The 13,092-nt window shown below is 37.5% G+C and overlaps 1 protein-coding gene across 2 annotated transcripts in view; it reads left to right on the top strand.

Moving 5' to 3' along the window:
* LOC109197015 (ATP-dependent DNA helicase PIF1) overlaps nt 1-13,092 on the top strand; it is a 933,009-nt gene that overhangs the window by 499,989 nt on the left and 419,928 nt on the right. The gene's annotated exons all lie outside the window — the stretch shown is intronic.

The raw sequence follows: 13,092 nt of genomic DNA, 5'->3' as shown, positions 1-13,092 counted from the left end.
CTTAGTCATCTGAGAAACAGAAAAATCAGTGACGTAGCTCATCAGGCTCACAATCCATCAAAACTCAAAGGCTGCTCCCTGTGAAACAATAAATTTGAACTTGGTCTTGAGCCCAGTTTGGGTGAAGATGAAATTCTGACCAATACTCTAGGAGCAGTAGTGATTCTTGTGAAGTAACAACATAAAGTCTGCATTAATGTAATGTATCAACGGGACACTTGCTATTTTAGAAAAGTTATTCTTTACATTTACAAAATTTTTAAACTTCATTGTGCTCAGTCACACCTGTTAGCATAAAACTTGAAATATTAAAATAGTACAAAACCTTTGATAAGTGACAGTAAAGATCAGTTTATAACAACTAAGACATCAAACTCTTGTATGTGTCTTCGTTTACAATTGCAACAAATTCCACAGAACCAATATCTCTGAAAATGAGTGCATGCTTCTGAAACATTTGATAATATGGATATTTCAGAAACATCAGTTTGAGTCTGCTCAATTGCAAAACAAAGGAAAAACTACTGACTTGCATGAGATAAGCATCTGCAGAGTCCACCATTATATTGTTGTTGACATAAGTTTCTTAAACCATGAACAAATGAGTAATTGTCTAATCTGGAATGTAAAGTGTAGTCATTTAGTGACATACAAAAGTGAGAATGAGAACTTGCAAGAATAAAAAAACAAACAGTAAAATAAAAACTGTCCTTAACACTAAGGATCATACAATTACAGTTCTGCATGGCTTTCTGCAAGAGTCTGTTTCTTAGACCATGCACTAGTGAGATGCACTGCCTTCCACCAATGTTCATTAGGATGTTCTGAATGACTTCAAAGATGTCCTTAAGTTCCTTTGGATAGTCTATGTTGAGGGCAAAAAGAAGGCCCATCAGCATGGAAATGGCACTTGAGACATCCCTCAGATTAGACAGGATTACTGCCGCCTCAAGGACAACCAACACATCGATGATGTCTTCTTCTTTCACCATCGCAATGCCAACTTTCATCCTCTTAGAAAACGTGTCTTCAATACCTGTCGGCTATAAAAGGGTTCAAAGACAAAAAAAAAAAAAAAATTACACAATTACAATTACACAATATCCCTTGTGCTTAAGAATTCATGTCTTTCCAAAGAAGAGCCATACTGATGCTTTGGATGATGGTGATTGGCTTTGGGTAACACTTATTAGTTGTTAAAGTTTTTTCAGAATGAGATATGCACCCCCATGTTACAAATCCATTTCTTGCTTTAAACAAAGACCATGTTCATAAATAACTGAGCATGTCTTCAATTGCAGAATTCAAACAAATTTTCAATTTAAATGGTAAATGGCCTGTATTTGTATAGCGCTTTACTAGTCCCCTAAGGACTCCAAAGTGCTTTACACATTCAGTCATTCACACACATGGGTGGATGACTGAATCGTGACTCAAGAGTTGACAGTTCGTCTTATAATTGGAAGGTTGCCGGTTCGAGCCCCGGCTCCGACAGTTTCAGTCGTTGTGTCCTTGGGCAAGACACTTCACCTGTTGCCTACTGGTGGTGGCCAGAGGGCCCGGTGGTGCCAATGTCTGGCAGCCTCGCCTCTGTCAGTGCGCCCCAGGGCGGCTGTGGCTACAATGTAGCTTGCCATCACCAGTGTGTGAATTTAAATCTAGTTATGCTAAATATTGGCTGTGCTCTAAACCAAATCTGGCTGAGAATACATGAAATGTGCAAACTGCAGCTACACTACAGGATCAGATTGTGGCTCCATAGACAATGCTTCTTTAATCAGTTTATTGATTAAAGTTTATTTTTCCCCCTATATTAACAGCATGAAAAAAGAGCATATAGACATGGCTGAACAGGTTGCATAATTGGCACTGAATATCAACATCCACCTTTACCCAGCTGCCCAATGACTCTCGGCCAGTAACCTTTAATTGCTTACCCAGTCTACACAGTCTCTTTTCCAGGGTCCAGGACATTTCACCAAAGTATTGCCCCCACAGCTGTAGCAGCCACTGCAGCCCTTAAATATCCTAATATCTCTGCCATTACAATATACAATGTGAGAAATCAAACGTAAAGCTGAAGTGAACAGTACAGCAGCGAAATGTCAAAGACCCTGGTGAAGACATGAATAAACACAAGACACTAATAATATCAATGCTAGCTTGCCAGTTAGTTTCTCTGAAACCCAGACCAAATCCAGTGTCAAAGATCTTGTAATAATACATTTGGTGAGGAAAAAGTACACATGTTATCATGTGGCATCTGTTGTTTCATAGATGCCACATGTTTCATTTAAAATCCACTGTGGTGCTGTCATTATTAAATTTACTAAAAGAAACAATGCTAACCTTCACAGTCTTGAAAGTGTGTGAGGGCTCTTCCTTTAGAAAATGAGGTCCTCTGTCCTCTTCCTTTGTGTAGGGCTCTGGTCAAAGAAGTCAAAAAGAAAACAAAAACACTTTTTAAACAGTGTTTATGAAGCATGTAGACAGCTCCAAATTCACAGCTTTTTGATACATAATTCCATCAATATATGATTATCATTGGAGATTTTGAATCAGGCTTATCAGGACATTCAAGTAGAATATGATATCCAACCTACCACCAATATACACAGATTCTGTAAAAGTTACCACACTAAATGTCCGGTTGTGAAATATGATGACAGACTTTACTTATCAGCTTTCTTTCAATGAGTTCATCAGTTGAACTGGATAACCTAAAACTTAAACAAAGGAGAACATTTCGCAGTTGAACACTTACATCATCTCCGAAGCATTTTATGAGCCTAGTTAGCCCTCCTATGCCGCTCTTGATTTTGTACAGCTCCATGAACCTCTCCATAATGGTCAAGCACAGCAAAAAGGAACCCTTTCAGGTCAACAGATGTAAGACGGGCAAATTCTGCTTCAACCTGAGCAATAGAAGAAGAGGGGTGGGGAGTACAGGCAGAATAAAAAAAAAGATTCTTTGAGACCCAAATTTAAGCAAACGGTCATCTGAGGCCCATTAGAGAAAACACAAACACACAAAAGCAAACAAACAAAAAGATGCACTTTACCTGCCGTTCAGCGAACAAGGAAGTTCAGAGAACAATAAGCTCTGTCTTGAAATCTTTTAAAGTAGAATGATTGTGAAAATGACTTATGTGATGTAAAACTTTAGTAAACGTGCGATTAAAAGAACACTGAGTAAAAGGACAAGTAACAATTTCCTTATTCCTCAGATGTTTACCTTGATGAGCAATACTGTTTTAGTCCAACTGCCTCATTAAAGTTACACAACAGGCTTTTTACATTAAAGCCAGCAAGTCCATTACATACTCCCTTTTTAGATCTGAAATACTGTGCACATTCTGTGTATATGTAGTGGACAGCAATTTACCCAAAAGAGCGCAAAGTTTGCAAGTCCACCTCATTTAAATGACAAAGACAGATGTGATCATCTAGACCTGTGAAAATAAATTAATGACAAACTTGCAGTTATGGATGTTATTACAACCACAAGAACCTAAACAGTCTGCTCCATTGCTTTTGTTAATGAATCACTTGTTGGTAACAGGTCTGAATATTTAGTTTATGCCACCTGCATGTGATCATCAATAGTGCCATATTACTTCTTAAGAAGTACCCTGACACTACAATCTTTATATCATTTGTTCTACAGAGCTATTAAGTTACAATATAATCTGTGGTGTTTCCAGTATGACAAAATGCACAAATTGTAACTTACCATTTGACTCCACTGACAAAAATAAATCCCCAGCATCAAGTTTGGCTTCACAGACCTAAAATAAGTCAAATAAAAATATATGTTATAATTATATTGTTTTCGCCATTTATTCATGTTTGCTAATTTTCTGACATATAAACAATGTTAGTTTTGTTACAATACAGAGAATGCAGTTTAATTAAAAGGTAAATTATGCAAAAAAAAAAAAAACTTCTGCAGTATACCATGCCAAAAATCAGTGTCTCTGATGCCAATTATTTTATCACTACAGCTCTTTTAGTATGGAAACTCACACAAACTAGTCATACTGATCACAAGAGTTCAAAAATAAGTCAAAATAGTGAGCTGTTGTTAAGCATAAAGCATTTCAGGGTAACAAATAACTGCACAATAGAATTAAAGCAAAAACTAAACACACTGGAGGACTATCTGATAAAAACTAATATAATGCTGGTTTGTAGACCATATTTTGTCTCAGTCCTCAGTGCACTCTTGCAGCTTAGCATGCAGCAGTTAATAACAACTTAAGTGATTACATAGGGGTAAACAGATGACAACAAGCATCCGAGTCCTGCCAAAAAGTTCTTTTTGAACCCAGTCAGTTATTGGAAATATTGCCAAAATGAACTTCCACCAAAATACAACAGCCTGTGAACTTGAAAGAAATTTACAAGTACAGAGACAATATGAAATAAGCTTTATTAATTAGCTGAGTTAGCTTGCTAATATCGCAACAGTGGTTGAGTGCACAACCTTAAAGCTAGCGGCACAATACTTGTGATTTGGTCAGTGCCACATTAAACCCATAAAAAAGGCCATATGTCAGTTTATTAGCTCAAGTTTGGTCATGACATACAAGCTGGACCTTGTCCGCTAAAGCTACATTAGCTAAAGCAAACATTTCGGTAAAAGAGAAAAACACACATCATGCCATAGATTCAAAACATGTTCCAACTTTTGTAGCTCTCTTTCCTTATAGTTATAACCAATGTTACTCACCTTGAAAGCATATTCCAAAGAAGACGATTAGAAAACGTCCAAGTAAAGTGAGCATGTCGTTAACCGCCAATTCCCCATGATGCACCTCGGTAGCAGTCACGTGAGGCAGTTTTGAATCCTGCTGTGCTCAACTTACCCACATTGTCAAGTTCACATAAGTTTCTGATTTAGCTGGACATGAGTTTTCAAGTTAGCTTTTTTGGTGTAATTGGGACGTTTTTAACTTGTAATTCTATGTTATAACAACAACTTCAGTCATCTATCGTCAAACTGATATAGAATAATATGTTGAAATAACAAACATCTAGAATTACATTTTACAGTGCAGAGAATGACAGGGGAGGTTTCGTAACGACAGAATAAATCGTAATATTTTCTCTGAATGTGGGACGATTCCGTTTGTACGGCAACTCTCACGAACTAACCCTTATGAATAAAATAAAGTTCAACGTCAGTAACTTAGTGCGCACACAGCTGTATATAAACTCCCGTCGTGCTAGCTAGCACGCAGTACGATTGTAAAAGGTCAGCACAACGAAAATAAACTACACCTAAACTCGGTTTATATCTGACCTAAATAGAGTGCAGTTTATAACTTATTACCTGAAATTCAGTTCACCTCACGCTCCTGCCTTCGGTTTCCAGCATCATCGGCCCATATAAACGAAAAATAAGTCCAGCTAAAACACAGACTGTTGGCGAGCGATCGGGTGGTGAAACGAGTTTCACCCGCCTCACTGTAAGCCAAGCCAGGGTGCTTTTTCACGAAGGGTCGCTAGCTAGCCGGCTATCAGCAACACGTAAGAGAACTGTTGCTAATATGGGATATCTTGATAAAACGAGCAGATATTTGAAGTTTACACACCTACATTCTCGACTGAAAATATCTTAAAAGTGTATTTTGTGACCTAGAAACACTAATAAAAGACGTTTAAAATGAAGAGGTGTCCGCCATTGTTTAACTCGGCAGAGGCGTGCTATGAATTGTGGGATATGGAGTTTTCCACCAAGCATACGCCCTTTCGGCTGTACTACAACAGGTGTTCTGACAAACCATCCTACTTTGGCAAAACGTCCTACCTGTAGGATATTTTTACAGTGTCCTCTGACAAACAGTCCTACTTTGGCAAACCGTCCTACCAGTAGGATAATTTTATGCTGCCTTATGACAAACTGCCCTACTTTGGCAAAATGTCCTACTGTACGTAATTTATGCACATTTCTGCTGCCACACAATAATTCCAGCACAAATTTAAGTAGGTATGACGGTTTGCCACTTAACTTTGCCCATCAGAGTATGTTTGTAGCTGATATTCATAAAGCCAGTACGGTTTGACACTTCTTTTTACCCATTAAAGTGTGCTTGTAGGTCACATTCACAAAGGTAGCATGGTTTGGCACGTAATTCTTCCCGTCAGAGTATGCTTCTACTTTATAATAACAACGGTAGCATGGTTTGGCACGTAATTCTTACCGTCAGAGTATGCTTCTAGTTTATAATAACAACGGTAGCATGTTTTGGCACGTAATTCTTCCCGTCAGAGTATGCTTCTAGTTTATAATAACAATGGTAGCATGTTTTGGCATGTAATTCTTCCCGTCAGAGTATGCTTCGAGTTTATAATAACAACGGTAGCATGGTTTGGCACGTAATTCTTACCGTCAGAGTATGCTTCTAGTTTATAATAACAACGGTAGCATGGTTTGACACGTAATTCTTCCCGTCAGAGTATGCTTCTAGTTTATAATAACAACGGTAGCATGTTTTGGCACTTGTTTGTAGAAGCAGTCTGCATGCCAAGGTGCTTAAGTTATACAGCTGTCACCATTGAAGTGATTGGAACACCTGACTATATAAACTTTGACAATGAACTCACTATATATTTACTGAATATATTTACAGATATATATATTTGACATTTACAGATCCAACAGAACACAGGGAGAAAGAAGTGGAAAAGAAACAGTATTCATAACAAATTATGTACATTTTTTTACACAAGTACTTGACCAGGCTGCTCTTTGTACTTTACTGTGACTGACAGCATATATTTACAGATATAAATATTTGATATTTACAGATCCTACAGAACACAGGGAGAAAGAAGTGGAAAAGAAACAGTATTCATAACAAATTATGCACATTTGTCGCACAAGTACTTGACCAGGCTGCTCTCATATCCGGTTGTTCAGTGATGACGTGACGAATCCTACTTCCGTGCCTAAAGTAGTCTGCGTTTAATATGGCTTTTGTGTTGTTAACATGTTTAATGTTTTGTATTTTCTTCTATTTAATCTCAAAAAGCTCCTAAAACAGTCAGTGATCACTGTTGACCTCCCTCGGCTTTTATTACTGCTAATCATTTATTTAAGCTCAGTTTTTAAAACCTTACGATGTAACTACAGCACAGCCCATGCAGCAGTATATGAATGACTAACCTCGTATTGTGGATGGATTATCTCACTTGTTCTCCTGGCTGAAGTTTAGTCCTTTTACAGTATCCTGCCATGCGATTACATTTGTTCCTGACCACCGAGAACACTCACGTTAACTTTTATCGAGTGGAAAAAAAGTTAGCTTGTTTATGTTATGCTAACATAGCTGTGTCGCTAGCGGTCACGTAGCACATCATTATATACCAGCTAGCCAAACTTCAGTAACCCTTCAAACGTCACTGCTGTTTAGTTTTCTGTCTTCATTTATGTTGGAAGTTATAGCAGAGCTGTACGTTTGAATTTTTTTCCAAAACCCCGCAGTCAGGACATGCTAAATTGTATTTAGATAGAAGCTAGCGAGCTAACTTCCTGCTAACTTCTAACGCCGTTAAATGTCATAAATTCCATTTTCATGGATGCCTGGATGTTAAACTCAATTGTTACACCTGGTAGAGCAGAACACTGATCAGTTTATTAAAGATGAAAGACTTTAGACAGTTTTTCAACTCTCAGTAATGCCACAGTGATCGTTTGATATATGGACCTGCAGCGGAGTTTAGGCCCAGACACGGCTAGTGACGTCAGACTGAACAACCGGATTGAGCACATCCAAAATGTGCCCATCTGAGACAAAACTCACACTGCACCTGAAGAGGGAGAAGGGGGGGGGGGGGGGGGGGGGGGTGTAAGTGTGTTAACCAACATTACGAATTTCATGAGAAAATAATTACTACAGTGGCTTGCAAAAGTATTCGGCCCCCTTGAACGTTTCCACATTTTGTCAGATTGCATTCACAAACATGAATCAATTTTATTGGAATTCCACATGAAAGACAAATGTCTCTACCTGGTAGAGACATACCCTAAAAGACTGGCAGCTGTAATTGGAGATAAAGGTGGTTCTACAAAGTATTGACTCAGGGGGCTGAATAATTACGCACACCCCACTTTTCAGTTATTCATTTGTAAAAAATTTTTGGAATCATGTATGATTTTCGTTCCACTTCCCACGTGTACACCACTTTGTATTGGTCTTTCACCTGGAATTACAATTAAAATTGATTCGTGTTTGTGGCTGTAATGTGACAAAATGTGGAAACGTTCAAGGGGGCCGAATACTATTGCAAGCCACTGTATATTGCATTTGTGGTTTATTTGTTTTACCATTTCAATCATACTGGACTCAGGATCGGCTTCCAGCATGGAACAAACCACACAGTAGTCATCAGCATTACCTAGAAACACACTGGCGTTCAACCTAACAGTTTTTAAACAAAACTGAAAGTGCTATTGCAATACAAAAGCACATGACTCAACTTACTTTGATGTTCTAGCAGTTCGCAAGCAATTTCTGTGCGTTGCAGCCCAATGGCTTCTGGAGTGGACAGCACCCTAGTAACCTCTCCACTCATAAGGTAGTGTTCGGCAAACTGTAAAATATGTTACAGTAATTGCAATTGATTAACTTAATTCTAGTTAAATACAATAAATACAATTAAATACAGTTGCTTATTAAATATCTTCAACACTAAAACTCCACAACTGCTGGAGTCCATCTGCTTGTTGTGTGGCAGAGTCTCCATTTTCCAATCCACTCGGGACTCTTCCTTTCCTTTCATCTTCAGAAAATTCCTAATAAAAATAAAACAAGTTTTTAAAATGTAGCCAGCATTTTGCTCTAAATAAAAAAAAAAACCCACAAACCAAACAACCCAAAACAGACAATTAATGAATGATGAATACCTCCAGTTACGCATAATTTTCCTTTCATAACAACCTTTCATGTTCGGTTCATGGAATGGCGGAGGCCGGTTGTGGAAAAGACACTGGATTGAACTGCTAGCTTTCTACAGTCGCTGCTTATCAACGGGCAATGACTTTTGTAACTTTTGTAACTTCTAAAACGGCAAACAGGACTTGGGTTAAGAAGAGGACAACCAACATCCTACTAGTTCTATCGATCGAAGTGTTTCGGGCTGCGCTCCCTAACCGGGAGATAGCTAGCAAGTTGTACGAATTAACTACCAGCAACTGCTAGCTCGCCAGTTAAATAAAAAAGGACCCCTGGACTGGAAAGGCTGGTTACCCAGTATGCCACCCAAGAAAGGCCCAACACCAGAGGAGGTCGAGGACATAAAAACCTCCCTCGGAGCGCTGTGTGGAGATGTGGCCGCAGTCAGGGCGCAGCAGGAGCTGCTTCTGGGGCTTCTGGAGGAGGTAAAACAGCTACGCCTCCAAAATGCCCAGAAGGATAGACGAATCATGGATCTCGAGCGGCGGGTGGATGAGCTGGAGCAGTACACCCGTACGAACGACGTGGTCATCAGCGGTATTAAAATCAAGCCGCGCTCGTATGCGCGCGCGGTGGCCGGGAACGTCGGGGAGCCAAGCGATGAGGAGAACCGCTCGGTGGAGCAACAGGTGGCGTCCTTCCTCCAAAGCAAAGGGATAGAGATGGACTTGGAGCATGTAGAAGCATGTCACCCACTGCCCAGGAGGAGCGACAGACCGCCGGCCGTCATTATGAGATTCGTCAATCGGAAAAACAAGGTCGCACTGCTGAAACAAGGACGCAAACTGAAAGGCACGGACGTTTTCATTAATGAGCATCTGACACGAAAAAACGCAGACATCGCGAGGAAGGCAAGGCAACTGAAGAAGAACGGTAAAATACAACATACATGGGTAACAAACTGCAAGATTTTCATCAAGCTAAACGGGACACCAGAAGAGGCAAAAGTACTGATAGTGAGGAACATGGAGGACCTGGACAAGTACAACTGACACTAATGTATCGAGGTAATATACAACTCTAATGACAATCAAAAATGATAAATACACCAACATCTCTAATTACACCAGGAAATGACATGGACACGTTGAAATCAATTATCCAACAGAAAGTAATTGATCTAGATTGTGAATATAAGGAGCATAATATAATAGACCCAGAAATAGATTCTGAAAGTAATTTTCTCTCTTCTTTTGTTAAAAATTGTAATTATTTCACACAGGAACAATATGAAAAAAAAATCAACCTAGACGGGAAGCTCTCATTAATTCACTTTAACAGTAGAAGTATGTACTCTAATTTTGATTTCATTAAGGATTACTTGCAACAATTTTCTCGCCCCTTTAGCGTTATAGCCATCACTGAAACTTGGTTTAATGTCGATAAAGGAATAGATTTCTGTTTGAATGGATATGATTTAAAATACATGAATAGATTAAATAAGGTGGGTGGCGGGGTTGCTATATATGTTCATAACTCTATAAAATATAATGTTGTCACAACTATGTCTATGGCTATTGATGGAATTTTGGAATGTTTGACTATTGAGATCATGAATGAAAAAAAGAGAAATGTTATAATAAGTTGTATATATCGGACACCCAGTTCAAGTATTGACATTTTTAATGAATGGATAGAAAAAGTGTTTTCTTCGGTGAACCAAAAATTGCTATTCATCTGTGGGGATTTCAATATTGATTTGCTAAACCCAACAAGGATAAAAGCCATTGATGACTTTTCTGACACGATGTATAGCTTATCACTATATCCAACAATAACAAAGCCAAGCAGAATAACATCACATAGCGCCACTATTATTGACAACATTTTTACTAATGTCATGGATTTCCAAATTAATAGTGGCCTGTTTGTCTGTGACATAACTGACCACTTACCAGTTTTTACTTTGTATGACTGTGATTTAAAAAAAATAATAGATACCAAGATTACGATAGCAAAGCGAACAATAAATGAAGAAGCAATTCATGCCTTCAATTTCGATTTAGCGCAACAAGATTGGAGTTCGGTGTATGAAGAGTCAGAGGTGGACAAGGCTTATGAAAATTTCCTAGATATTTACACTATGTTGTACAATAAACATTGTCCTGTAAACGAATACAGGACAAAGAAAAAAAAGATAAAAAGTCCTTGGCTTACAAAAGGAATTATCAATGCTTGCAAAAAGAAAAACAATCTGTATAAACAGTTCATCAAAGTAAAAACAAAAGAAGTGGAACAAAGATATAAAGCATATAGAAATAAATTGACTGATATTATAAGAACGAGTAAACAACTTTATTATAGAAGAAGATTATATGATAATAAAAACAATATAAAAGGAACTTGGGATGTGTTAAATAACTTAATTAAACAAGGATCTTCTGGAACATCATATCCTGAATATTTCATTGATGCAAATGGTGTAAATTACAACATGAGTAACATTGTTGATGGGTTCAATAAATTTTTTATAAATGTTGGCCCTGAACTAGCAGCGGACATCCCGTGTCAAAAAAATGAAAATATCAGTAATATAAAACCAAATCCCTTTTCACTGTTCCTTTCAGCTACAAATGAGCAAGAAGTAATAAATATCACATTAAAATGTAAAAGTAAGTCTTCAATGGATTATCATGACATAAATATGTCTGTAGTTAAACAGGTTATTCTGAACATTGCTAGTCCCTTAACATATATCTGTAATTTATCATTTCAGTCTGGTTGTTTTCCGAAAAAAATGAAAATTGCAAAAGTAATACCACTATACAAAAGTAATGACAAACACAGTTTTACCAATTATAGGCCTATTTCACTACTGCCTCAATTCTCAAAAATTTTAGAAAAACTTTTTAATTCAAGATTAGAAAAATTCCTTGAAAAACATAAAATAATAAATGTTGGTCAGTATGGTTTCAGAACGCAAAGAACCACTTCTATGGCGATAATTGAGGCAGTAGAAGAAATTACCAATGCACTGGATAAAAATAAATATGCAGTCGGTATTTTTGTTGATCTCAAGAAGGCCTTCGACACAATCAATCACTCAATTTTATTGGATAAATTGGAAAGATATGGTGTTCGAGGGAAAGCTGGAAACTGGTTAAAAAGTTACCTAACGGGTCGGGAACAATATGTTAGTATAGGGCATTACCATTCAGAGAAACTTGGTATTACATGTGGTGTTCCCCAAGGGTCAGTGTTGGGACCAAAACTTTTCAATGTTTACATAAATGATATTTTTGATGTTTCTCAAGTACTTAAACTCATACTGTTCGCAGATGATACTAACATATTTTTCAGTAGCGATGATTATACCGATCTTGTAATGACCGTAAACAGGGAGCTAAAATTAATTAAAAAATGGATGGATATAAATAAATTATCATTAAATATAAATAAAACTAAGGCAATGTTTTTTGGTAATTTAAAATATAATATAGAATTACCAATTACTATAGAAGGTGTACCCATTGATAATGTGAGTGAAAACAAATTTTTGGGAGTCATAATTGATAACAAAATTTCATGGAAACCCCACGTCAGACACATAAAAACCAAAATTTCCAGAAGCCTCGCAGTTTTGAATAAAGTGAAACCATACCTTGATAAAGATGCACTTCGTACTCTGTACTGTACTCTGGTTCTTCCATATTTTACATATTGTGTGGAAGTGTGGGGAAACACATATAAAAACACAACTAATCCATTAGTCACAGTACAGAAACGAGCACTGCGTATTATTCACAAGGCTGGTTATCTAGATCATACTCACAAACTCTTTCTTCAGGCAAAGTTACTTAAATTCCAGGATCTGGTTAATTACAATACATCCATAATTTTATACAAAGCCTTTAATAAACTTCTACCTGCAAATTTACAATCTATATTTGAAATTCGAGAAAGGGCTTATAATGTGAGAGGCTTTGGACAATTCAAATTACCCAGAACTCGAACAACCCGTAAAGGTTTTTGTGTGTCTGTATGTGGTGTGAAAATCTGGAACAGTCTGAGTTTACAACTGAAACAATGCAAAAATATTCATAGATTTAAATTTCTCTACAAACAGTTGGTCTGGTCACAGTATAATCAATGATGGTGTTAGTGTGCTCTGAAATGTCTGTTCTCTTACCAT

The sequence above is a fragment of the Oreochromis niloticus genome, linkage group LG23 (genome assembly GCF_001858045.2).
Source record: "Oreochromis niloticus isolate F11D_XX linkage group LG23, O_niloticus_UMD_NMBU, whole genome shotgun sequence".
NCBI lineage: Eukaryota > Metazoa > Chordata > Actinopteri > Cichliformes > Cichlidae > Oreochromis > Oreochromis niloticus.
The sequence above is the reverse complement of the archived record's forward strand: the minus strand, read 5'-3'. Positions and strand labels throughout refer to the sequence as shown.